General features: G+C 48.6%; 1 protein-coding gene and 1 long non-coding RNA gene across 2 annotated transcripts in view; one reads left to right on the top strand and one right to left on the bottom strand.

The window, feature by feature from the left end:
• ELFN1 (extracellular leucine rich repeat and fibronectin type III domain containing 1) overlaps nucleotides 1-26,376 on the bottom strand; it is a 67,665-nt gene that overhangs the window by 20,924 nt on the left and 20,365 nt on the right. Inside the window, exon 2 of the mRNA XM_042864051.1 lies at nucleotides 15,275-15,406. The gene's annotated coding sequence lies outside the window, so the exon portion shown is untranslated. The remainder of the gene's footprint in view (nucleotides 1-15,274; nucleotides 15,407-26,376) is intronic.
• Nucleotides 1,385-5,325, top strand: LOC122175977. The gene is made up of 3 exons (XR_006177599.1): nucleotides 1,385-2,266; nucleotides 3,412-3,537; nucleotides 3,869-5,325. It is a non-coding gene; the product is annotated as an uncharacterized LOC122175977 (long non-coding RNA).

Raw genomic sequence — 26,376 nt, 5'->3', positions numbered from 1 at the left:
ACGAGGCATTTTTTTTAATTAAAAAATGATATATTGCAGAAAAGGGGAAAAAAAAAGAGGGGAATAATTGAAGATTGTTTTATTCTGGAATGACCTGAGGCAGGGAAGGCAATGAGGAGCCAGCGTGTCGGGAAACGTGATGGTAATGGCATAGACCTGGCAGCATGGGAGGAGTGGAGCAAGGTGGGAGCAGCTGAACATCTGGGAGAAGGAGCCCTAAGGCAGGTGGGTGGGTGAACAATGAGGGGGTGCTCTGTGCTGGACTGCCCGACCTCTTGAGTCATTTGTGCTGTAGAAGACCTTGGTTCAAACCCTTCTTTCTGCATCTCTATCAGCCGCCTCTCAGGAAAAACAGCTAAACCCCCAGGGTGGAAATTAGCCTGGAATATGTCAGGGTTGAAGAAAATCTGACATGTCTTGCTCTGACGCTACTCCATTTTTCATTCAACGTTTAAAGATGAGTTGGAGCAGGGGCTGGCTTCGGATGCATTCAGATGGGCTGTGCAAAATGGAAGGGCTTCAGTAGAGCAAGCCAGCATGTCCCATGCCCACCCTGCCCCAAACGGTGCCCACTGGCTGATGAAGGTGAGCCTCCATCTGGGAAGCTGCTATTCAGCTAACTCAAGAGGGGAGGAGGAGAAATGGGATGGAAGCGTGTCCTGGGGGTGCTGTAGGATGGCTGCTGGTCATTGGAAGGAGCTGGACTATGATCCCCACACTTGCCCAAGTCCTTCCACGGCTCCAGCTCTGCACATCACTGTTGCTCGCTTCCCCCAACTCTACAATGGAAATAATATTATTCCCTCCTTAGAAGGCTTTGAGATGCTCAGTTACTATGGTGATGGGGCCATAAAAGTACCAAAGATAGCAAGAACAATAATAATATCAGACATGGTAAGAGCCAAATAATTGCATTTAGGGCACGCACACAACACAGAAGAGAGCCACCTCCACGCACCACAGCGCTCGGGCTCTGAAGACAACTTGTTACACCAGCAGGCTCACGGCCTATTTAAGAGCTAATTTCCAATCCCTGCACCGTCCACCGAAGGGCGAGGAGCAGCCGCAGCTCTGTGCCCGCTCCCACCTCTCCTCTGCAGCAGCCACAAAGCAGGGAGCAGTGGGATGAGGGCCCTTTGCCAGGACCAACACCAGCACACCAGCACTGTCACACCACGTCCCCGCAGATGCGCGGCCGCCACTTTGTTTGACCAGCTGAGCGTTTCCCCCCAGCACGATGCTGCTGGCACTTTGGCTCCTTTTTCTCTGCTGCTTTGTCTCCTGCCTCGTTTTTTTTTTTTTTTTTCTTTTCTTATTTTTTCTTTTGAAATGTATGGGGTTTTAATTGGGGAAAAAAAAAAAACACATAGCATCTGTGGCTGCTTAATAACACCTGTGCGTGGCGAGGCAGCTTTTCAGCAGCTATTGTCACAGCGTTCTCATCTGTGCAGTGCTGAGCTGCTGCTGCATGGCCCCCACGGAACTGCTCAAGCAGGAGCCATCCTCGGAGGGCACATAATTAACAGGTGATGCAAAACAATATGCTGTTAAAAAAATATGAGCGACAAGCCTTCTTACTAGGGGGATGCTCAGGGATGCGCAGGCGATGCCTTTGCCATGCCTCTATGGGAGTGGTGCCTGCAGGCATCCGAGGGGCAGTGCATTTTGGCTTCTGTGTCAGCTCTGCATCTCAATCCTTGGTGGGCACCCACCTCCTTTAGACCTGGGAAGCTCAGGTGGGGCCCAAATCCATCTCCCCATTGGGTGAAGGAATGAAGTCCTGTTCCCAGATGGTGGAGCGGTTTGGCCAAGGAATAGAAGAGCAGCACAGCAAACATCTCCATGTCCAGCCCTGTGTGATGCAGCTCTGCAGAGCCCCGTGTAACCCGGGGTATTTATGCAGAACCCTCCAGGCACTTCCCTTCAGCTCAGCCAGTTCGTTCAGGCTTCGAATTTCCCTCATCTCTCAGAGTACATTAAAAAAATCAATGTAATTACACAGCAAACATTAATTATGATCAAAAATGCAGCTGAGAGGGATTGATCTGGAGGAGATCGCAAGGCTGTAGCTAGCCACAGAACTGCCAAAAAATCAGCTCAACGAGGCTGAGGCCACGGGGATGTGTGGCCTGTCTGAACAGCAAGGCGTCCTTGGAGACACCTGGATTGTGGTTTCTGTCTCTGATTTCTCTTATGGCAGGCACAGGGATGGGCAAGCACCATAGGGATGGAGCAGCTTCCTGGTCACCACAGCCACATCAGTGAGGTGAGTGGTGCAGAGCCCTTTCAGATGTTACTATAAAGAATATGGACAACTCTGCCTGGCAATTTGCTCAACAGTAAAGCCATCTTCATCTCTGACTTCTTCCCTTAGACCCCAGTTGGATCTTGGAGCCCTCCAGGGATGAGGGTCCCTGCACCCTGCGCTGTCTGTTGGCCATCATGATTCTTAGGAAGCTTTCCCTGAGCATCTCACTCAACTTGGCTGCACTTCAAGCCTATTACAGCTTGTCCAACCAGCCACCAATTGATCACCATCATCTTTACAACTGCCCTTTCCATTCTGGATGAATGTTACACACTGTCTCGCTCTCAGTCTCTGTCCTGGAGCACAAACCAGTCCATCTTCCTGGAGCATGTTTTTCCAAACACTCTGAACTCTCTCAATTTGTCTGAATTTCTCTGAAAGTTGTGATGGCCAAACCTGGAGATATGTATCTCCTGCTGTTGCCTTACCAGCACTGAATAGAGCCAAATAAATTACCTCGCTGTCTTCCGTCTGAAACTATTAATACATCTCCAGGCAAGATGTGCCTTTTCTTTCCTTTCCTAAAGCATCAGGTTATTGTCTGCTGCTCAGTTTGAGGGCTACTCTGCTGCCTGAACCTTGGCTGCTCTCCTGCTGGCATACCAGTTCTTCCCCATCTTACATCTGCGATTTTGATATCGCCTTCCTAAGTGAAGCACTTTGCACTTGACTTTATTGGATTTCAGTGTATTGATTTCAAGCCATTTCTTCAATTTATCAAAATCATTTTGCTCTGAGGAATCTTGCAGCAGCTTGTCTTGCATCTGCTCTGTTGACAAAAGGTCTTTAGTCCTCAAGGCTATCAAGCCAGGACTGCATAGTAGTCCTTAAAATAGCCAGGAAGTACCATTTGAGAGGCATGGGGACAACAGAAGATAGAGGTTTTAGGCTGGTTTGCACAGAAATGGCCACACAGGGTGCAGAAACAGCAGGAGGAGATGGGGTGAAGCACTGCGAGCGCTGTGGGAACACTACTGGGTCCTGGGGTGAGAGCAGGGCTTCGAGATGCTGGGACCCTGCTGCTGGCCTGGGGACAGCCCTGGATAGATTGGGGGTGATGGAGGGTTGAGCCCTGGGGTATAATGGTTCCTCTTTCTTTTCAGGCCTGTGTGTGATGAGCTGCCCCGTTGCCCCCTTGGGGCTTGCGTGGGGACATGCAGCACCAGATGTTAATGGCACTGCGTGGGGACAGCAAAACCTGGACTAAGAGACTGGAGTCCATCAGCCAGGTGAGAGGTTTTTGTTATTGCTCCATTCTTTAAGGCAGAGGAAGGCACCTGGAAGCAGATGATTGTCCTTTGGAGGAGGGAGCAGCTCTTGGCCCTTCTGCTTGGGCACACTGCAGGACCCCGAGGTTTTGGGGAGGCACCCACACCCAGCACCCACCCTGCGTTCTTCCTTCTGCTTCTCCCACCTTCCCCTGCAGCCTCCTCCTGCCCCACACGGCAGGCTGCTGCTCAGACAACCATTACCCAGGTAGCAGGAGGAATTTCCTAGAAAACAGTACAGAAAAGCACCTCCTGCAGAGCTGCCTCCTAATAAGTCCCTGTTCTTCCACAGGCGGAAGGCGAAGCGGCCGAGCTTCAGCTGCACACACAGCAGGAGGGAGGGGGAACGCGCCGGGAGCGAGATGCAAACAGACCCAGGGAGGGGGAAAGCAGAGGCGTCATGGAAGGGCTGGAAGAGAAAATGGTTTCCTTGGGAAGAGGCTGGCGAGTCTCAGCTGGAAAGGGACAGCAAGGGAGAGATGAGAGAGCTGCTCTGGGTTGGAGAGAGAAGAGGAGCACGGTTTGGGTAAAGCTGAGCTCACCCTGGCCCTTGACATGGTAATGATGCAGACACAGACGTGTGATAAGCCCTGCTCTGCACACACTTTAAAATCTAAGTAGCTTATGAATAAGTAATAATCCCTATTCCCAGTGCCATAATCTATATTTAATTAAGAAAATAACTAAATGGCGGGAGTAAAAGGGGCTGCGTGGGGAAATGGAGACAGAAGCACTATGAGATAAGCTCTGGTGGGAACGAGGACAAAAGGCCAACTCAGCATGGTCGTGGTGGCATGGTGGGGCTGCTGGGCTGGGCACAGGGTGACCTGCAGGAGGAGGTCTGCCCCAGCGACTGCCAGGGTCAGCACTGAGCTGAATGCTGAGCAGCTGCACTGTTGGTCTGCTGTGTGACTTCGTGTTCCCTCCTGCTCGATTCTGGTGCTGATGGTGGGCTGCATGGAAAGTGATGCTCCAACGTGCCCAAGCACTGTTTGACAGTACCCAAATCACAGCCTTTGATACTGTTACAACATGCTGCTTGGTGCCTGTGATAAAGCATTCTTGGCAGGATGCTCCAAATGTCTTGCACTGACACAGAAAAGCGAACCCTGCCAGAATAACCCGTGCTGAAATGGGAAGAGAGCATTCTAGGTGATGCCAAGGGCAGCTCTGATCAACCTCTACTTTGGACAGGAGCAGAGCGTGGTTCCAAAGGTACCTCCATCCAGGGACTCTACAGGACCCTTTCACCACCAACAAAAGCTCTTTGTAGCTAAAGCCCCACACCTTTCCCACCCAGCATGTTGCACCAAGGCTGCAAAGTGTGGCTGCAGCCCTGCTCACTTAGCTGTGCTTCTTATTTCCCCAGTGGGGATCTGCAGTCACCTCCGCTCCTTTGGTTGTCAATAGTGAAACTGAGAGCACACCTTTAGGGCTCGGTCAAAGAAAAGAAAAAAAAAAAACAATCTCAATCCACATGCTATACTTTATAAATAGGCCATCTGGTTTTTAAATTGAAAAACAACAATAATCACTGCTGAGAGCCCGCTGAACAAAAGCAGCCTTATTGCCACTGGGACAGATTCATTCTCACCAACAGAAACAGACATATTTTTCAAGCTGCTCTTGAGCTCCTGAAGTTGCTAACGTCCCGCTGCATCACGGTGACTGCAATCAGGTTTTAGCTGCACTCTTCTCCTCTAAGTGCTGTTTTGGGGCAGCGTGGTGGGGAGTCTGAAGAAAGCAGTTCTTAGCTGGGTGGTGGGGAGCAGGGGTGGGATGGGCTGTGTTGCAGTGGGCATAGCAGCCAGGCAAGCTTAGCTTTCTGCTACTGTTAAGAGAAGGAGAAAAGCATAAGTTCCAGAGAGGAGGTCTGTCGAGGGTGCTGAGCAGGAGCAGCCATGGAAGGAGCCACATACCACAATCTGGAAATCTTTGCTTCCTCTCTTCCCAGCGCAGTGAGCTCACTGGGAGCTCAGTGCTGGCCCAAACCCAGCCTGCCCAGAACAGTGCCCAGAGCCAGGCATGCAGCCAAGCAGGTGGGGAACAGGAGTGCTGGAGCTCGCATTGTTTTATCTGGGTTTGGGTCCTTGAATCAGAAGGCTGGACACCATTAGCCGTTGCTGATCCAGAGCCAGGATCTGAACGCATGCGGCAGTGGCTCACATCGCTGGATCCCTGCCTGGGTGCTGCTTCAGGCACGGCTGCCAGCAGGCTCGTGCCATTGGCCTGCCCATATCACAGTCAGAACAAGTGATGTGGGACTGATGGGATGCCATCGTCCTGGGCACACCATGGCACAGGAGGTGCAGCTGAGAGGGTCTTCTCTGTGCCACAGTCTGAATGTTGCCTTTGGGCAGGAAGTGAGGACCTGTAACATTGACCTAGCAAATGATGCTGGCTGCTCCGTGCTGGAAGATGTCGTTCTGAGCACAGCACATGGGTTCAAATGTTATGGAGAGATAAGAAAGGTGCAGACTTGGAGGTGGAGGAGAAAGGAAAGGAACAAAAACAATTTAATAATGAATATATTATGTAGACATGTCATGCCTCTTGCCTGCTGGCATGGATTAATATCCATAAATCAAAGAGGAAGGGACTGTTTTAAATGCTGGAGATGGAGGCTGGTCCTCAGAAAATTGCTAGAGGGGCATTAATAAGGAGAGACATCTGGGAACGGCTCCAGGTGCATTGGCTGCATGCAGGGGAAATTCTGCAGAACCAGTGTCAGCTGGAATGTATTCCTGCGCTGTGGGGACCCTGGGCCCCCATGTGCAGGCTGGAGGAGCCACGACTGAGGCAGGACTTTCTATCTGCCTTATCTGTGCTGGTCATGCAGTCACCATCTCCCATCCCCCACAGTGACTGGGCCCCCAAGGATGGGAGCTGCACCTCTCCCAGTGAGCCCCAGGTAAGGGCAGTCCGTGAGCACTGCCCCATAGGGCTGCGCTGAGATGGCATTGTGCAACCTCCCCCATCCCTGGGCAGGATTTGTGCTGGCTGGGGGCTCCTCTCCTCACCACATCACTTGCTAAAGCAGGGATAGAGCACTGGGATTGCACTAATCTCATTTGGTGTGCATTTCCACAGCCCTGATCTGCAGCCGAGGGGAAGGGGCTGGGAGAATTTTGCATTGCAGGGGAACCACCAGGGAGGAGCAGCTCCACTGTCACACACATATGCAGAGAGAGGTGAGAAACCTGGCTGGTAGCAAGGGATGCTACAAAGCATTGTGTTCGTGGTATGAGCAGATTATAGGGGAAAGGGAGAAGGCAGGAAGGCTGTAGGTGGAAAATGCTGAGCAAATGGCCCACACTGCAGCACCACTGCTGATTTTTTGTGGGGTCTCTGTGAGCTGCAATAAGAGGAAAAGAAGGATGAAGAAGGCTGAGCATTTGGAAATAGCTCGATGAGCAGCCCCAGGTCCAAACAGTGGAGTGAGAGAGCGGATGTGGGATGGGAACCTCAAGCAAGGGATCCCTTGGGCTGCTGCATGCAAACCCACGTGTGATGAGGGCACAAGCAGGCTCAGCACGCAGGGTGGGGAATTGCTGTCTGACTGCATCTCTCCCTGATTTCATTGTGTTTTGTTTAATTGAATTGCACACACGCATGCACACAGAGCCCCTGTGCATTGTGTGAACTCTGCAAGGAAATGAGCAGCATGTTGAGGAGGTGGGAGCGAAGCAGGTAGGTGGAAAGGGGCAGAAGGAGAGACCTGAAGGGGGGCAGTGGGTGGGCTGGGATGGGGGTCACAGCTCAGACCTCGGGGCCCTTCTGTCAGCTCCCTCTACAGCCTGGATTGCACTCTGGACACGAGACCCTGACCCAGGAGGAGGCAGCACTGCCTCACTTCCCATTGCTGCGTATCTGCAGTGTTAGATGCGTGTCCAGCCTGGGCTGCAAGCAAAGCCAAGGACAGTGCTGCTCTGTGATGCTCTGCAGTGCCAGAGAAGTGTGAGGTTAAAGGACGTGAGCATCCTGCCCAGGCTTGCTGTGACAGGCCTCGCATGTGCTTAGTCACATCAAGCTATGAAAACACTCTTGGAACCAAGACATTGATTCAAAGGAGCAGCAGCATTGCAAATACATCTGCCTGTGCAAAGGAGAACTTCAAAAGGGCTGACAGTCACTGAGCCCAGCAGTAACCTTTGGCTAATTAGCTGTCTTGATTTCCTTGCAGTTTATTTTTACACTTCTCGTGCTCTGAAATGCATTTACTGTAATGTCAGAAAGGTCATGGTAAATAAAAAGCTCCCTAGCAATAACTATATCCGCCCCACTGGGCTTTGGCGACTGATAACTTGTGGGACAGGCAGGTTGGCAGTGCTTTGCTGAGGGTTTTGTCTTGCACAGGGCTGTGCTGGGGGCAATAGAGGTTCCTGGGGCAAAGCAGGTATTTCTGAGCAGTGTGATGGACAGAGGGCACATGTAAAAGTGCTCTCCTGAGGTGAAGACTCAGGTGACCAGAATGGGGAAGTGAGGTCAGGAGAGCAGTGAGTAGATAGGTGGGAGCAATGCTGATGCTTGTAGAGAGGAGCAGGTGGGACCCCTGTACCCCTGGAAGGAAAAATCCTGTACCAGCCATCGTGCTGCTCCTCCACCCCCACCTGCAGCTCTTCTAGGCACAGACACAGCCCTTTGCTCTACTCATGGTGCCACATCCCCAGCAGGATCTGACCTCCTTGCCTGGCCTAAGCCTGCCTGCCCCGAAGAAGCCAACAGGATGGATAGCTTCCATTTGGCCAAGGTCTTGGGGTTAAACTGGGGGGGTGACCACAACCCTGCTTCTCTCCACAGGAACATGCAGCCCATGCTGATTGCATGTGGGCATCCTCCTGCAGGCTCCAGCTCAACGCTGGGCAGAGCCGTATCACTAGAAAGACAAAGGGTGAGAAAACAACTTTGTTATCTCTGTGCTGTGACCTCCAGTGCAAGCCACTCAGCGTGTGGCTCCCCTGCATTGTGCACAAAGATCAGTGGAAGGAAGTGTGGAGCTGAGAAGACACTGTTGTGTTAACGAGCAGAAATAAAGCCACTTGTAGAGGATGCTGCTTCCACAGGGTGGGATTTCACCCCATATCTCCTCATGTATGGGCTGTGTCAGTACCGAGTCTGCAACATCATGCCATGGAAAGCAAAGAAGGAATAACTACTGGGAACCAGTGCCCTGGTAGAACTGGACCTGCACCACGGGATGTGCTACTGGGAAGCATCCCATGGTGAGGACTGCCCCATCCCACCTCGCTCCGAGAGCAAGGGCAAGGAGTAAGACATCAGTGGGATCATTAATTTCATTGTGGGTTTACAAGCAGTGAAATCTGCTCCTTCCTCTCTGCAGAGTCAGCAGCTCCCCCCACCATGTATTACATTTTAGTCTATAAGCGCAAAGTGATTTCCGTTGAGGGCAGGGATGCTGAAGCACAGAGAAAAAGGAGAATAATATCTTATCTTCCTTTAATCCCCACCATCCCAAAGGGTCACAGAGCCGTTAGCTTCCCTTTCTATATGTACGCACAGTTAATTAGCATTGCTAGAGAACTGCAGGTATTCTCAGACTTAGTGGAGGGAATATCTTGTAATAGGACGGTAAGCAAATTGTTTCTGCTGCTTCTATTACAGCCGGCTTTGATTATCCGGGGTAATGGGATAACAGGGACAAAGCAAAAACATGGATAACATGAAACCTATGCAAATGAAGCTGGGAAAAAAGTGCTGCTGAGAGTAATGGAGGAAAGAAAGGTCAGCAATGCTGATGAAGGAGCGTGGAGATCCCTGTGCTAGCACTGCCATGAGCTCACAAGCCCATGCATAATGGTACCTGGGTTCACAGAATCACAGAATGGCCAGGGTTGGAAGGGACCTCAAGGATCATGAATCTCCAACCCCTCTGCCACATGCAGGGCCACCAAGCTCCCCATTCAATACTAGACCAGGCTGCCCAGGGTTTGGAGCTTCTACCTCGGGCATGGAGCTGCTCAAGAAAAGCTGTGGGATGAAAGTGGCCTTGCAGATCCATAGGTCCTGGCCCTAAAGAGGGAGCAGAGATCTTCCCTGGATGGTACAACCAAGTTACAGCAGAGGGAGGGGAGCTGCATTAAAGCCAAGCACTTCAAAGCCTCCACATGAGGGATATGTCATTAAAATAAATAAGATTTGGGCACCCAACCCTCCTCCTCCTTACACAAGCAGGAAGAAGCCCAATTTAAAGGTCAGCATCTTAAAATCTTTCGCTGTGTATATACCAGGATAACTCAGCTCCAAACAGAAACCCCACACCCGCTTGATGAGCCACTCTTTGTAGGAGCATGGCAGGAGCACCGAGAGCCCAGTCAGTGCAAGGGTAGGGGCTGTGATAAAGCAGGAGGAGAGAGAACAGAGGAGGTCCAAGAAGATCCAGCCCCAACCACATCTGCTTGGGCAAAGGACCGGCCCAGCAGTCCTTGATTTGCTCTGTAGGCCCCCATCCCTAAAGGGGAATTTCAAATCCACAACAGCAACGTCATGGAGGCAGCTCTGAGAAATCTCTGGTGGTGGGTGGATGGAAAGGGCACCCGTGGAGATGAGCCAGAAAGAAGAGAGGGAGGAATCTTGGAGGAAGACTAACCTTCTTAATAGGTTTTATTGATTTAACCCAAAGAGAGAACAGTAGGGGGAAACTTATGCCATTTAAATGCAAACCAGCAATAAAAATAATCATTAGAGTCATAATCTCAATCTGTTAGCATTTTATGTAGAAATGAGCTTAATGGGAAATGTTTTCCATGTAAACTATTTGCATTCACTTAGTACGAATAAGCCTCTTAAATATAATTCAGTCATTACCACTGAGTTTTATTAAGAGGTTGGTTTGGGTCCTAATTGCTTTAAAGTGTCTGTCTTGGGAAAGCTGCTGGCCTGCCCCAGCCAGGATTTAATGTTCATATCCCCATGGATATTCTTGTTTCCACACGGAGAATACATGTGGATTTTGATGGCGTTCAGAAAACGTCACTCTTCACCCAAACTGCACTGAGATTTTGGGACTGACCAAGGAGGGGCCGCATTTCTCAGTCAGATATTGGGGTCTTTTCAGAGGAAAAGTAACTTCAGAGCATGTTTCCAGGCCCTTCATTTCCTAGAAACAGCGAGAAGCATCTGACAATCTTTCTTTGCTAAGATTTGCTTTCTTTGCTTTCTCCCTAGTAAAATAAGAGGAAAACATAGGCCATAGGGAGGGGGAATCAGAGGAGCCCAGCAGCTCCAAAGAGGCTTTTTCTGGCCACCGCCCTGTCCCCAGGATCAGTCCCCATGGGGACATGGCTCTGTGCATGTGCAGATGCTCCGAGGATGTCACCAGCCCTGTGCCACCCACACCACGCGCACCTCACAGCCACAAAGAGAGAAATAAATACCCTCTTCTGCCTGGGGACACCTTTTAATCTTCTTGCTAGATTTTCATGCCCCAGTCTGGAGGCTCAGTGGGGCCAGCCATGATCTCATTTTGCATCCCACCCACGGGGCTCTGCACAGCTGAGCCTGCTGCTTGTGCCACGTGCCGGTAGGGGCTGGGGTTGCTGCTTCATGGCATCCCAACCCTCCACAACAGCCCAAATCTTATCCCACTAGGAAAAGCATCCTATGGAGGGAACAGTAGTGATGCAACCAAGGGCTGGACCTTGCTGGTGGCAGGACACACAGACACCACAAGCAGTGGCTCTCCAGGATTCCATGGCAGATGCTGCCAGGCAGGGCTCAAAGGGTGACTGGTGCTGCCTGGCACAGCACTCCATTGGGCCAGGTGACGCTGCCCACCTGGTGCATTTGGGGTTTCAGATCTCTTCCAGACGAGCCCCCAGATTTTGCAAAAAGCTGGGTAACTTCAGGATGTGTGTGAGGTTACCCTCACCAGGCTCAGCTAAGAGTAATCAGAGCTTCAGGCCATAAGCCGATTCCTTGTGCATCTCAGGAAGGAATTAGCCCTGTCTCCCCCGTCCCACACCACCATGCAGCATTTGCACAGCTCAAAGGACTTGAGTCCCAATGCAGATTTTGTCCCAGGGTAACAAGGGCCCTATGAGAGGCAGGGGAACTCTATGTCAACCACCACCTCCCCCCTCCCCGAGGCTCCTGCCTCGTTTCTCCCCCAGTTCTGCTTCTGCTGGCAGCAGGAATTCCTCTGCGTTTGCTGAGCAATGTGTTGCAGTCTGCAATAGCTCACCCTGGCTGGAAGCTCATCCTTGTGTGTAAATACTGTGTGCAACTGTGTCTTCATTTCATGTTATGGAAGTGCATCCAAAGCAGCTAAGCAGACTTTCTCTGCAGTGTGGATGGTGTAAATGATCCAAATTTAACATGTGGTTACATGGTCTGAAGATTTCATTGAGCTTTCAGGTCGGATGGCACTGTAACTGCAGTCCGGCCTCCTGGCTGCTGGGTTTTGCCCAGGGGTTTAAAGCGAGTTGGGCTCTTAAGCTCCAACCTTCTGATGCATAATGAGTCCAGTTTGTAAGCAGGAGCAGTGGCTGCTGCAGGCAGGTGGTTCACAACCCACCCGAAAACCAAAGACCAGAACCTTGCCCAGCAGCTCTGAAGGGCAGCAGGTTCTGGCTGACAGCACATCCACAGACTGGGTTATTTTGCTATAGCGTGTTTGACTTGTGAAGTGAAGGTAATGAATGGTTCTGAGGTCAAAGCTGTTATTCAAAAGCAATATTGTTATCACTGCTTCCATCTGTAAGCCTTGCTATTCAGAAGCCAGCGCTGTCACAGAATAAGCAAGACAGGTGATTGCCTGGGGTCTGCCAGGTGGGTCACTGAGACAGACTGGGACTAAGGGACTGCTGAGGAGAGAAGTGGCACCAGCAGCCCAGGAGCCATCCCACATCCCTGCCCCAGGACTGGGTGGCACTGGCACGGGGATGAGGGGCTGGGAAGGAGCTGCATGTCCCCGTGCCCAATGTCTTGTGCCACGTGGCAGATTCCCAAGCAGCTGGGAGAGGACGATGATTTCTATTGCCAGTTTTCTAATTTATCTAATGAGCAAGAAAATAAATCAAGCTGACGGTCACCCAGGTGGTTCTGAGCTTCTGCTGGCTCCTCACGGTCCCCTTGTTCCTCCAGCCCATTTGATAGCAGGGTTATAACCTGAGGACGTGGCAATAATTCCTGCTATAATCTTTTCTTTCCTAACGTCACTTAGCAGATGGAGTCATTTAGAGGTGCTCATGTTTATATGAACGGCTTGCCCTGAAAGGGACGGAGCCGGGGATGCTGGCAAGATGTTTGGGATCGTTAGCCTAGAAAATGCTTAGCAGGGGAAGCAGTTGGCAGGCAGATTTCACGGACATGGCGCCGGCATCTTCTGCCAGCAAAATTACAAGGCTGAAATCCTGGAGCTGGATGGGGCCAAACTGTTCACAGCAAACAATTTAATTGATGAATGAAGTGGATTGCCCAGGAGATGGTTTTCAGTCATCTGCTCATTGCACGAAGCCACTTGGAGGAAGAGCCATGCCATCGGGTGTCACCAGCTGCCCATGTAGGCATGGGCTGGCTGGGGGTCCCCAACCCCACACTCTCCTGGACCTCTGCCCCTCAAATGAGCAGCCCAGTGCCATGAGCACAGCCACCTCCAAGCTCGTCTGCTTCATCTCTCCAAATGCGTTATGCTTGCCTACAGATCCTGCTGCTGTCAGGTCACTGCAGCTAGAGCCATGATGCTACCACGCTGAAGATGTCCGTGCTGGTTTGAGTGGGCCCCGACACAACATGAAAAAGAACAAAGCCAAACTAAACAGCAACACTTCCTTGTCAGCCTCTGCAAGAAGTGAGGTGGCAGCCTCAGAGGATTCTCCTCTCCAGCCCTCTGACCCTCTGCACAATACCACATAGCTACCAGCATAGGCTTCTTTCATCTGGTCAACTAGAGTAAACGACCTCCCCATCTCCTCAAAAGTGAATAGCCATGAAAATGCACATTGAGATGAAACTTTACAACCCTTGAAAATATTCTCTTGCTTGTGAAAGGGCTTCTGAGAAAGAAACAAAAGGGACAATGAGTGCCAAGGAAGGGGGAGATACTGCTCATGCTGCTGGGCAGCATTTGACCCGTCCCATGCAGAGGTTGGGCAGAAGAAGGAGACAAGGGGTTGAGACCAGCAGCTGCAGTCACTGCCCTGCAGGAGCAGCATCTCAGTGTCCCCAGAGCCCAATCCCAAATTATTCAGCACAAGTGTTCTCAAACTCTTATTCTGCTGCTTTCTGGCAGGCACGGTGCTTTCTCTGCAAGTCCCATTTTACATCTTTGGTAATTTGGTGCAGGTGTAACACTCAATTGTGAAGACCCAGCAGGAGCCTGTGATGCAGGCATCTTCAAGACATAGGGCTTATCAGTTCAAATAACACAACTGTCTTTTATCTTTTGTGTCCCAAGCTGTTCTGGCATTCATATTTGTAATTTGTTGCCTGGCTCTGGGTCTGGCTCCAGCAGGACACTCACTGCTGTCCATCTGCCTGCATTGCTGGCATTTCTGTGTCCACCCAAGGGACCTGAGTGCCTATGCTCTGCTTATCTTTGCATCCTCATTGGCCAACAGTCACTTTGAAAGCAAGCCTTGGGAGCTGTAGACTTGCAGGTGCTTTCAAACAATGAGCCCCAAAGCCAAGCTGCTCATCAGTCCCTGCCTCCCAGCAACGACTGCTCCCTCTCCATCCCATAAGGCCTCCAGCAGTGCCCATACACCCAGCACTACCATTCCACCCATGGACCAGCACGCCTTTCACCAGCACTGCATTCTCTTCAAAAGAGGATAAACGAGGTAAAAGAAGAAAAGGTGAAAACATGATAATAGCTGTGGGAAAAGGGCCACTGCTATAGATTCGACAATGCTGGAAATGGAGGCTCTGAGAAAAGTTTTTCTCCTGAAATTATTCTTTTCAATCTCAACAGCTCACCGAAGAAAAGTTTAAGAACACTTTTTAACACCTTTTGTACTCAAATTCCAAATTCACTTGTCTACCCAAGCAATAACAGGAATAATCTTTTTTATCCAGCTGCACATTCTGCTGTCAAAATTTGTTTCCATTAAACTGTTCCCTTTTGTCCTCTTAAAAAGCATATTTTAAATAATAACAGTGCAAAAAAAAAAAAAAATTATACACTATCCAAAAACTCAACCCTGTCGACTGTGCACTTTTATACAAAAGTTATCTCCTTCTCTCGATGAACTGATGAAAACCCTTTTCATAATGCTGAGGTGGAGATGAGAAAGAGGAAGAATACTTCTCAGTGCGCCCAGCACAGCCACTCATTTCAACAGGAAGCACATGGCAAACTCTGGGCTTAGAAAACTAAATTACAGCACCAAGGTGAACCCGACGTTCTTCTTTTTTTCTGCTTTGTAAAAAACCATTTTGTGGAAGTTGGAATGGAGGAACACATTGAGCTTCTCATTCAGGGGAAAAAAAATGTGTTTTTTCTACATCCCTTAAATCTGAACAGGAGAATGTGAATTCAAGCTAATATATATATAAAACCATAATAAACTTGCACTGCTTGCACACCCTCAGCAGTGTGGAAGCTGCAGCTCACTCGTAGTTCCTCCAGGAAGGTCCATGCTCAGCACCCAGCTCACCATCCCTCTTCCCCATGCCCAGCTGTCTCACATCAGTCTACTTCTCTCACTCTGGACATGCAAGTATGAAGGTTGCTCCCTACCTTTGTGCCTGTGTGTTGCTGCTGGCTCCTGCTGAAGTCATGAAGGTCTGCTAGTTGGTGTCTGCGGGGGCTGCGGGGCACAGTGGGCACAGCATTGGGGGTCCTGCAGGACGGTCAGCACTGGTGTTGGAACTGCAAGGGCAGAAATGAAAACGTTAGGGGGAAATTTCATTGGGGGTATAAAGTGTTGAGTAACATGAAGCTGTCCCAGGGACAGCATGGCTGCTCCAGTTGCTGCAGTGCAGGGAGCAGATGGGTATGGGAAGAGGACCATGGAAAGGTCCCAGCACTGAGAGCAGCTGCTCAACATCACAGTGCAAAGGGAATCCATCTGTTAGCAGAGGAGGGGCTGTAAGAAATGTTGGGAGGACTGAAGTTAAAGAAATGGGACAAATGGGGACTGACTGGGATGCAGAAGACAGATAGCTCTGGGCATGCACGGGGCAGATACCAGCAGGGATATCAGCACAGAACTCCTCGAGGAGTGCAGAGCCACCACCAGCACCAGCCACGCTACATGGGCAGATTTCAATAAGCTTAATCATCTTTTCACATGGGAATCAGATGTGCTTTTAATTCTTAATTGCCATTTTATTGTCCTCACTGCTGACTTCTCACCCCCTTGTTGTTCTTGGATCTGGGTGCCTGGCTGGCCAGGGCTCCCTGTCCTCATCACTGCTGTCAGCCTCCAGCTTGCTCTGATGTGAGACCACCAGCGCAGCAAGAAGTGACACTGACCACAACAGGACTCATCTGCACAACACCCAGTGCCTTGTTTCATTATCATCAACACGATAACAATAAGAGTGACATTAGCAACAAGCACTTTATTATCCCTCCTGCTATCCTCATTCAGACGTGACCTGAGAAGTATTTCAGAAAGACAATCCAAACTCAGCGTGAGATCCAGGGGGGCAGGGCAGTTAATTAAACATCAGAGTGATGGGCAGAGCTGGGATGAGCCAAGAGTGGCAGCAGAGCTGGACAACCCCTGCCATGCTCAGGGAGATGGATGGATCTGGGACACTGCCAGCCCTGTCCCCCAGCAGAGGCAGAGCCCTGCTACATGCACACATCTTTACACCCAGCCTTGCTCCCTGCTTGGTTGCTGTTTCATTGACTTGTGCAGGTGAGAACGTTTTCTGGAGAAAGCTGCCTCCCAAGCTGTGCTACCGACTGCCATCTGATCTGGTGACATTTTATTACCCCCAAATAATGCCGAGAAAATAAAGAGCCCTGCTGAAAAAATGGCCGTGTCTTAAGCGTGGTTTTTAAGCAGCACGTGTGAACTCACAGCAAATAGGAGACTTTCTTGCTATGGGTTTCTTCTCTTTCCAAACTAGGCATTAGCCAGAGAGGCAGGTGGAGGACAGCAAACAAAGAGAGAATGGCAGCTGGAGGGTGTTGCAAAACTCCAAGAATAAATATTGCAGAAGAAAAGTAAGCCTGTGACAGATACCGGGCAATCTGTAAGTCATCTGGAGAATGGAAAACATAATGGACTAATCAATCAGGTAGACAAAGGGTGAGAAGTGTCACGGGGAGGCAATAGGTAGTTGGAGGTCAGTTATGAAATATAATCTCTAAATTGGAGAGAGGACAGCAGAACAAGAACAATGGCAGGTAATTGAATGCAGGTAGGTGAACGTTGGGCTGGTGGTTTCCAGGAGAGTGAATGTCAGATGAGAATATTACGGTAAGAACAAATAACCCGTACTTTTGAGATGGGAACCTATTCTGTAAAGTGAGAGCCACGCTGGTGAGGCTTTAAAGTGCAGCTTCGTTTCAGAAAATGCTGTTCAAAGACAGACAGCGGGTTTCCCTGTTGCTTCTTCCTTTGGGTTTCCAGACAAAGTTTGGCTGGCCAAAAGGAAAACAGTGATGCTTTTCCTATGCATAAATCCTGCAAATACCACCTGGGACCTGGAAGCCAAGCCAGATCCCTCCTGCCTTGTGCTTTCTCATCAGTGATTCTGGCATGAGTAATCTCTAATCTAGTTTGCAGGGAAGTTGCACACTGCTATGCATGAGAAGATGGGGATTCTGCAGGTGAATTTAATTATTTCTTCTACAAAGAAAGTGGGAGTCAATAAAGCACAGCTCACTCTCCATTAGCTCTCTGGGCTGCACAGTGACAAGAAGAGCTCAGGCAGCTTCGTTTACTCTCTTGCAAAGCTAAGCAGGTAGATTCCCATTACACCCAAGCAAAAAACTTGACTTAGCATGAAGTCATTTCTACCAACACTTATCTGACCTTACCAATACACTCCGAAGGCATCACACAGCCCTTCTAACAACAGCTAGACCCAAGCAATTAGAGCTGAATGAACAATTCATAATTAATAATCTCTTTGGCAAACTTCACCTCATTTTATGCTTATGAAATGTTCACACACACACTGCAAAGTTCTCACAGTTATTTGTTAATGGAAATAACTTGCCATTTTTCCCCTGAGCAAACAGCACTGTAACAGCTCATTGCAAACAATCTACATTCAAAACGTAGGCTGTGCTTGTGGGCTGTGCAGGCCACGTGGTGCTGTTTCACCTCCCAGTTGGATGAAGGACCCAAAAGGCTCCAAGAACTACCAATGAGGACTGTTATTTCTGTCATACAACCCTGGGGTTATGTGGTTCTACAGCTGATGGAGTGGGTCAGGTAACTCCTAAGGCCAGTGGAGCAATGGACACCAGGGATGAGAAGCAATGGCTTTAAGTTGCTCCAGGGGAGAGTCAGGTTGGATATGAAGAAAAATTATTTCTCAGAAAGAGTGGTGCAGCACTGGCACTGCTGCCCAGGGAGTCACCATCATGGAGGTGTTCCAGAGCTGTGGAGTTGTGGCACTGAGGGATGTGTGGCTTGGTGGTTATGGTGGGAAAGGGCTGGGGTTGGAATTGGTGATCTTAGTGTTCTCTTCCAACCTTAATGGTTCCATGACATGTTGGAGAATGTGGAGAACTTAAGCTGAAAAACCTGGAGGGCTCCCTTAAACAGCGCGTTTAATTCTCTGTGCCTACCCTGGCTGGGCCAGGTGCTGCAGAGGGAAGGTCAATGGTTGGCAGCTGAGAAGGGGACAACCCAACCCAGTTGCCAGCAAAGCTGAAAACAACGTATGCTCCCATGGTCTGAGACATGCAGGGAGATAAGAGAGCAGAGGGCAATAAATCAGGCTTTGAAAGCAGAGCATATTAGGAGATCAATGGGACAGATATTAGACTGAAGAAGCAAGCTCCGAAGAGATCAGAGCAATTCTGTTCTTCCTCCTTCCCCCTGTTGCTAAGGAATTTTTTTTTCATTTAACATCCTCATTGTTTTTAAATGAGCAGCAAAGCCAGTGGGTTCCACGTGGCATTAGCAATGTGTTTGTGAAAGGGAAAGCGACTGGCTCCTAGCAGGATTTGATAAAAGCCTCTCCAAGCTCCGAGTGATTTACAGCTCTGGAAAACAAACACAGACTGATACAAATGCAGAGAGAGGCACCAATGGCACCGACATCCAGGTACACTCAATTACCAATTCATCAGCCCAAGTGAACTTGAAGAGCTTTTCAAACTCTACACAGCTCTAAATTAAAGGAAATCTTTAGACGAATAGCATCCTTAGACGAATAGCATCCTACAACAGAGGGAGGGGGGGGGGGGGGAGAGGAGGTCCAATTTGCTGAACTTCAGCTGGAGAGATCTGTCCTGCCATGGGTAAAGGCCAGGGGCAGCGGGCAGCTCCCACTCCTCACATTGCACCCACCTGCCCCACTTGCCCCCTGCGCCCTGTCCCACCAATCTTCTTTTTTCCTGGCTTCCCCTCAAAATCCTGCTGTTCCTTGCCCTGGAGGTATTTATGGCAAAGCTGGGATTTTTTGAATCATTGGCTGGAACAAAAAAAGAAACAGAGGAAAGAAAAATCACTATACAGTGACCTCACATTAGAATTGCCCAGGTCCTCTGTGGCGAAGATATATACATACAACTATATAGGGCCAACCAATTGGTTAATTCAATCTGAAACTAACTCATGGGGAATCCTGTTTTCCCTCCATCCTCAGCCTAGAAACCCATTTTCTCACAAGAAGAGTTGATTTATCGCTTCCCAGCTCCACGCTCCAGCAGCCCTGACACTAACAGGGCATTTGATAACTCCCCACACTGCACTGAGCCCCTCAGCAGTGGGCTTCGTGCTACTGCCATCAAAACTGGGAGGCAGCCGAGGGTAGCGACAGCGTGGAAGGAACGTGAGGAGCCGGCCGCTGTGAGACTGCAGGAAGCTCTTTGTTAATTGCTCATGCGGAAACTGTTTTTGTTTCGGTATTTAATTGATATCTTGGGGAAATGATAACTTTGGCACAGACAGCTCGTCCTCCCGAGACGCTGGCTGTGCGTGCTCAGGTGAGGTGCCCCGTGCAGTCGTGCCCATTCGCTGGCCCCAGTGAGGTGGTGCTGCCCCATTCCCCCACCCCATGTCTCTGTGCCTTCCCCATAGAGGCAAGCTCTGCAGAGAGCTGCATTTCACACAGAGCCCAAAGCCCCGTGGAAAGACTCTGCCTTCCTCCAGGACCTCCTCTTGTCCTTCACACCCCTCTGCTCTGCTCCCAGAGGGCAGGGATAACCCATATCCCCGCAGGAGCCGCCAACATCACCACTCCTCCTGCCAGATGGAGCATCTCAGTTTCCCACTGCATATCAACCTTCTTCTCTTCTCTTTCCTTAGGACTCCTCCAAAGACAGCAGCCATCTCTCTCACACAGCTGCCTCCAAACCATTTAACAGCACAGCAGGTATTTTAATCATTCCCACCAAGTGCTTGTTAACAACTCTCTGAAGCTGTCCTAGCCAGCACAGGGGTGGAGATGAGCCCTGCCGGGCAGCTTCCCATGCCCCAGAGCAAAGTTTGGGTCTGCAAACCAGCTGTGATTGCATGCTGTCACTGAGGCAGGGGTGGCACATGGGTGAGGAGCACCCCAGCAGATCCGCCTGATCCCACGCACACCCATGCACCAACCCAGGCTTTTGCATGACCAGTGTTACAGCAGCCCTCATGCTGTGGACCCCGAGTAGCTGCTGAATGTTTTGCCAGTACTGCGAGCTGCTCTGCCCCATGCTGATAGATTAGCTCTTGTCATATTTTAAGAGCACTGGAATTACCAAGCTGCAAGGAAACGGATTGGTATTTATACAGCACAGCTGGGCAGCTCCAGATGAAGACAATAGCAGGGATGGCATGCCTTCTTGCTGCCTTTTGTTGCTCTTAGGGTTGTATGCAAAGAGCTGCTGTGGAAACCAAGCCCTCAGCGACATGCTGCAGCATCTCTACCTGCTTCTTCCTTCCTGGTACCATCAAAAATATTTGCTGTGACAGCATCTACTCCCATGCACTCCTGACCCATAAACAGTAAGGCCCCTCCCTGGGTCCTGGTGCCAGGGCTCAAGGCAGAACATGCTCATCTTTTGCAAGAGGATATAGCTAGAGGAAGAAGGATGATATCCTTCTGACCCGGCTGGAAGGGGACAGCAGGTGTTAAATGGAGCAGGGCTTTGCAGTCAGCTGTGCTCAGCCCTGGAGCTGAGCACCCCCCTGCTGAAGGGCTGTGGGCTCCTTCAGTTTGAGCCAAAGTATCCATTAAATGTGAGCTTTCATCTTCAGACCTCGGGATTTCTATCTGAGGTTGCTCCTTTCTCTTGGAGGTTGCTCTCATTCATTTCTCTTATTTCTGACAATTATTAAAAGGCTTTTCTTCCTTGCCTTCCTTGCCTTCAATCACCATTGCCTTGACGTAAATTTGGAGGACTTCCAAGAATATTCAGGACCTGCTTTCCTCCCGCCTCTAAGTGAGCAAGAGCCTCACCATGACTAACACTAAGCTCCAGTGGGAACATCCCATGGACAAAGCCTGCTGGTGGGGTAAAGCCCCACTACACCTCCTTGTTGCAGAGCTGTGGTCTTTGAGCCTCCTGGACTTCCAAGGCCAGCCCCTCTCTTTGTAACCTCCTGTGCTTTTTAATGCTAATTTCCACCCTATGCCCAATTCGAAGCTCTGATAATGAACAACTGCTTTCTTCCTTTCCTTCTGATTTCGTATACATGAGTCAGGGTTTCCTGGCACTAAACGTAAATGCTAAACGGAAATCGCTGCACAGTGACATGTCTGTGTAGCTTCACTGTCCATTTATTTGCCTTTTCAAAGAGCTGCTGTGTTAAGCAAACATCTCTGCCTGGATCCTATCTGGAGGAGTTTGTCTGGTACGGCATGGTGCCTGCCGGGGTGGGGGAAGCAGCTCTGTGTGATGGTGTCTCATAGCTCTGTTTTCGCTTCGGGGTATTTCTTGTACAATAGTTCAAGCTCAGTGAATACCTCAACCTTTTCCTGAATATTTGCTTGAATCTTGGCAGGCTGTGCTGGGAGCTGACACAGCGAGGTCTGAAGCAGGGAACTCCCAGAGTGAAGCATATCCATCGCTTCAGCTCCCACCAGCAGCAGTGGGTGGATGTCTTGACAGGAGAGGCCAAGAGACGCCTGTAGCATCACTGGGCAAATTATTATGACTATCGTTATTATTACTTCTGGCAACTCGAAAATTCACGTGCACTTGCAAGAAAGTTAATAAATTCAATTTCAGGATTCATCTGAACTTACTGCCTGCGCCCCAGAAAGGGGAAATAAGGAATCTTGAAAAGGGACTTCTTTTCTGTTAATGATTATGGTGAAAATCTGTCAATATCTCCCTTGAAGGCTACGCTTTCATGTTCAACTGAATTTTTAAGACAGGCAAGGGTGAATAATAATATAAAAGCAAAAATCAGAGCTATGGCATCTTCAAATATATTTCAAGGTAAACTGAGACGTTCTCTTCTGCACAGCCACCATAAGCAAGGAGTGTTCTCCTCCAGGGCTCCCTGGATGAACTCCATGCTTTACGCTCTTGTTGCACTATTGCCTTTTCCCTTCCCTTCTGCAATCATCCCTTGACTTTCCCTGTCTAACTTTCCCCAAGTGCTGTAAAAAATGAGCTCAGAAAGAGGTAAAAATGAGGAAATATGACATTGGGAGTGAGGATGAGAGATGTCAGAGCATGAGAAATGAACTCACAAACATGACTGTTTCACACTGACCAGCTGGAGAGTTGTGCTTATGCTCATGGAAGACATGTGGTGTGGCATGTATTCAATCAAAGTAACCAACGGGGACCACATTTTGAATATTATCTACGTGGAACAGATTCCTTGTGAGGAAATTATACAGCAATGTTTAATGATGGCAATGATTCAGCCAGTAATAGAAAGAAATAGTCCTGAAACCATCATCAACTTCTCACGGACAATTCCCAGATGGGGTTGAGGGTAAAAACCCCTTCATTAAAAAGCTATTCAGTTATGGTAAAACTGCCATATGTGTCTCACTGAGACGAAGAAAGTCTGATTGTCAAAAGTGACTTCATCTTGAAAGCAGCAGGGAAATCAGAAAGCTACTTCGCATTTGAACAGGGGTTTTGAAATCTGTCTTCAGGGACCTGAAAGCACAGCTAGATCTCACACAGCTGAAGGTGTCTTACAGCTGGATGTCTAGGTTAAGGTAATTGTCTAGACTTCTTTTATCATCAGTGAACAGAAACGCACACCAACCCCCAGAGAGTGATTCATTCTTCCTGTCTTAAACATCTATTTTTGGATGGGATGAATTACATTCTGGAGGTGTTGAACTTTCTCTACCACTATGGAGGAGTTCTAGATGATGAACTTAGCCTAGGCACGTAACCTTTATATCACTAGATTTAGGCAGTGAGAGCAACCCAAGCTGTGGCAGTGCAGTGTCACAACAGTGGTAGGGTAGGGGCACACGGCCCGTGCCTGAGGGGAGGAGACATGAGAGAAGCAGAGCTCTCTGCAGACAGGAGATGGATGAGTGGACGGATGATGGATGAGCTCTCCTTCCTCACCACAGGCACAGGCTGTGGTGGCCTCAATGATTGACTGAGACCTGGGACGCTCAGGTGCCTGATCATCTCATCTAATTCATTTATGCCATGCAAAAGGTACAGATTACCCAACACCTCCAAAACGCTGCCTTGCAAGTTGCAAGACCAGTCCCTCAGCTGAGTGTACTCCTTCAGACCCTTCCCTCTGCTAAATTTGGACTTCTCTGAGATTAGTAATCCCAAGCACGCAAAAATCAACAACCAAGTTCTGAAAAAACAGATGCATCCTTCCACCCATCTTCCCAGTTCCGAGCAGCCGTGCCTCACAATTTTTGGATTTAGTTCCAACCTTGAGAGCTATTTTGTTTAGAAACAGCTCCCTTCTCAGTTTTGCCATGGGCAAGTATCACTGATAATCAACTGCAGTGACAAAAAAGCGGGCAGTTATGTGAGTGAGCAGGGCATGGTAGAACCGGTGTGGTTGAAAGGCCTTCTAACGTATCAAAACAATATGGAGACAAGGATGGTTTTAGCTGTTACCTGTCCAGCTCCCATTGCTAATCTAACTAAAAATAGTTCCGTTGTACTCATGGGGGTATTCTGCTATCAGTCTTCCTGAAACAAATGAGACTATTATTGCCAAAACTGTCGTGGGGGCCAATTTTCAGTCCCTTCAGTAAAGTAAAATCTATACCTTTCTCAGAGCCATTGTCCCCAAACCTCCCTGGATCTCCACAGGACTGCAGGAACTCTACAGCAAACCCAGACGTTGCAACTTCAAAGACCAGCAGAACAAAATGAAATGGAAGTAGGGGAATAAATAGGAGACATTACCAGACTACCACCCTGCAGCAGAAATACTAAGTTACAGTCTGACACAGTGATTGAGCACCTGTAGGAAAACAGAGCCAACCCAGGGGTGCTCAGGTGTATGCAATGCAGCTGACCAGAAGGGTGGAGCCAGGATCCACCCCTTCCCAGACCTCATTTAAGGGTTGGCATGGAAGTAAAGGTGTTTCCCTGGGGATCCCTGCCTACCTGTGGTCTTCTGAAGGTAAGCAAATTTGTATTCCTTTGTTTGTGGTTGCTGTGTTTGGGTTTGTCCTTGCTTGCTGTAGCCTGGGGCTTTGCCACCTAGCTATTATTGCTGTGCTTTCCATCACACTATAGCATTACATACCCGTAAATAGCTTTCTAAAGGAAATGTTTGGAAGTGGCTCTGAGAAGGCAGTTAAACTACTAAGAGCTTATCAGAGCTCTTCTCCAAAGCCAACAAACATGCAAGAAGAATGGGAATAAAATTCATGAGGATGAAGACAGAGATAAAGGTTTTTTGACTATCCAGAGCAGTGGACTTTGATTAAGAAGAGAACCTTGTGATCTTTCCTGGGTGTACTAATGCTAGAGAGATGCAGAATGCAGCTGATGACAGAAAGCTAACAACTGAAAGGCAAGTGGCTCCTTAGGGAAACACTGTGGAGATGTCAGTTCTCTATAGCAATTGGCTTTCACCTGCCAAGAGAAACAAGGCTTTTTCCTGACTCATGCAGAAAATCAAGATGGATCATACTTATTTAAGGGAATGTTGATGGTGCTCATGGGAATGTGTTCAAGACTGAGCAAGACTTGGTTCACTGAGCTATAGCAAAAGTTAATGCAGACATGTGGGGCCATGCAGCTATCTCCCTGTTTGGATACACGTACATATGCACATCACACACTTCTTAGAGCCTGGAGATATAATTAGGCTCCTGTAAATGGAGCAGATTTACTTAAAGGACAGGCAGTCCAGGAAGGCTGCAGTCCAGCACTTGTGGCTTGGTTTCTCTTTGGCTTAGTTTCTCTTTCTCTGCCTGCTTCAGTCATTGAGTGACCTGGGACAAGTTTCTACAGCTGTGCCTCAGTTTTCCCATCTCTAAAAACAGGCTGATGTTACTGAAAAGTGTTGGTGATCTCCTAAGGAAAGACAGCATGTGAGACAGCTTTCTATTTTAAGCACTGGAAAGTGCTAGCCAAATGCTAGTTCTTAAATACAGCCGGTGAATATGTAAGGAAAACTTATTTCAGCAGGAGACTCCATCATCTAATTGAAAAGTCAATAATCATCTTACATACCAGCATTTAAATATTTGATCAAAAACATTCAGATGATGGTATATTTCTGGTTCAGACTGTGCACTGGAAAGCAGGGAAAACACAGCATTAGAGTCAGTATTAAACACTATGTTGATGGAGAACCCAAATGTCAGCGTGACCATCTCAGAGAAGATATTTTAGAATATATGAAATCAAATGACTCAGGATTACTCATGATGTTATCCTACGAGAAGCAGAAAAAGCTCTGATTTCAGGGAAGTGCTTGGAATCGCTAACAATGTAAAGAAAATAGAGCTACAAAGAACTTCCTCCCTTGATAAAGAAGCACAAAGGCTTCAGCCTCAAAAGGTGAAAACTGCAAACCAAATGCAGGACAGAATACTAAGAAGTCCAACAGGAACCTCAATGTATTGTCAAGGGAAGAAGGGAAAAAAAAAACCGACCCAAAAATGGCCAAAAGAGATTCCTGTGGAAGGGGCAGTAAGGTAAAAGAGTTCAGCTTGCTTTCTTATGAGGAGCTCATGGATGTGAACAAAAACATGGAAATAATTCAGAAGTATTTAAATGGGAATACACAGCTTAGTAGGAAACAGAATGACAAAAAAAAACCAATACTGTATTATCATGGTAGTGCTCAAAGAGCTAAAAGGTATTTAACTGCTGGCAAAGCTGGGCACCAGTTGGCCTTCCAGGCAGTGGTGGTGAGGTGCAATGGTACTTCCCCACCAGAAACTGTGCTCAAGTAAATCTAACATTTCTCCTGGCATCAATGAGTGCTGACAAAGCCGTGTTTTAAAGGAATTAGGAGTATTTGAATACACTGAACTTTGCATTTTGAGGCTTAAGAAGAATTTTTCAGTTCCACTTGTAATCCAAAATAAAATCTTCAAACATTAATATCTGAATGCCATTGGAATTAACTTGAAATACGTTTTTAAATTGAATATATATCATTCTATTTAAAATGCAAACAAATGTCAAAATCTCTCTATTTCCTGTAAGCTACAAATTCTTGTGTCATACCACTGCTAGATTTTTATAGGCTTTGCAAGTATCCATTTGAGAACTTGTACCACAAGACAAGGAGAAAAGCAGAC

Source organism: Lagopus leucura, unplaced genomic scaffold, assembly GCF_019238085.1.
Source record: "Lagopus leucura isolate 7727_CA_CO unplaced genomic scaffold, USGS_WTPT01 Super-Scaffold_760, whole genome shotgun sequence".
NCBI lineage: Eukaryota > Metazoa > Chordata > Aves > Galliformes > Phasianidae > Lagopus > Lagopus leucura.
This window is presented reverse-complemented; position numbering and strand designations above follow the sequence as displayed.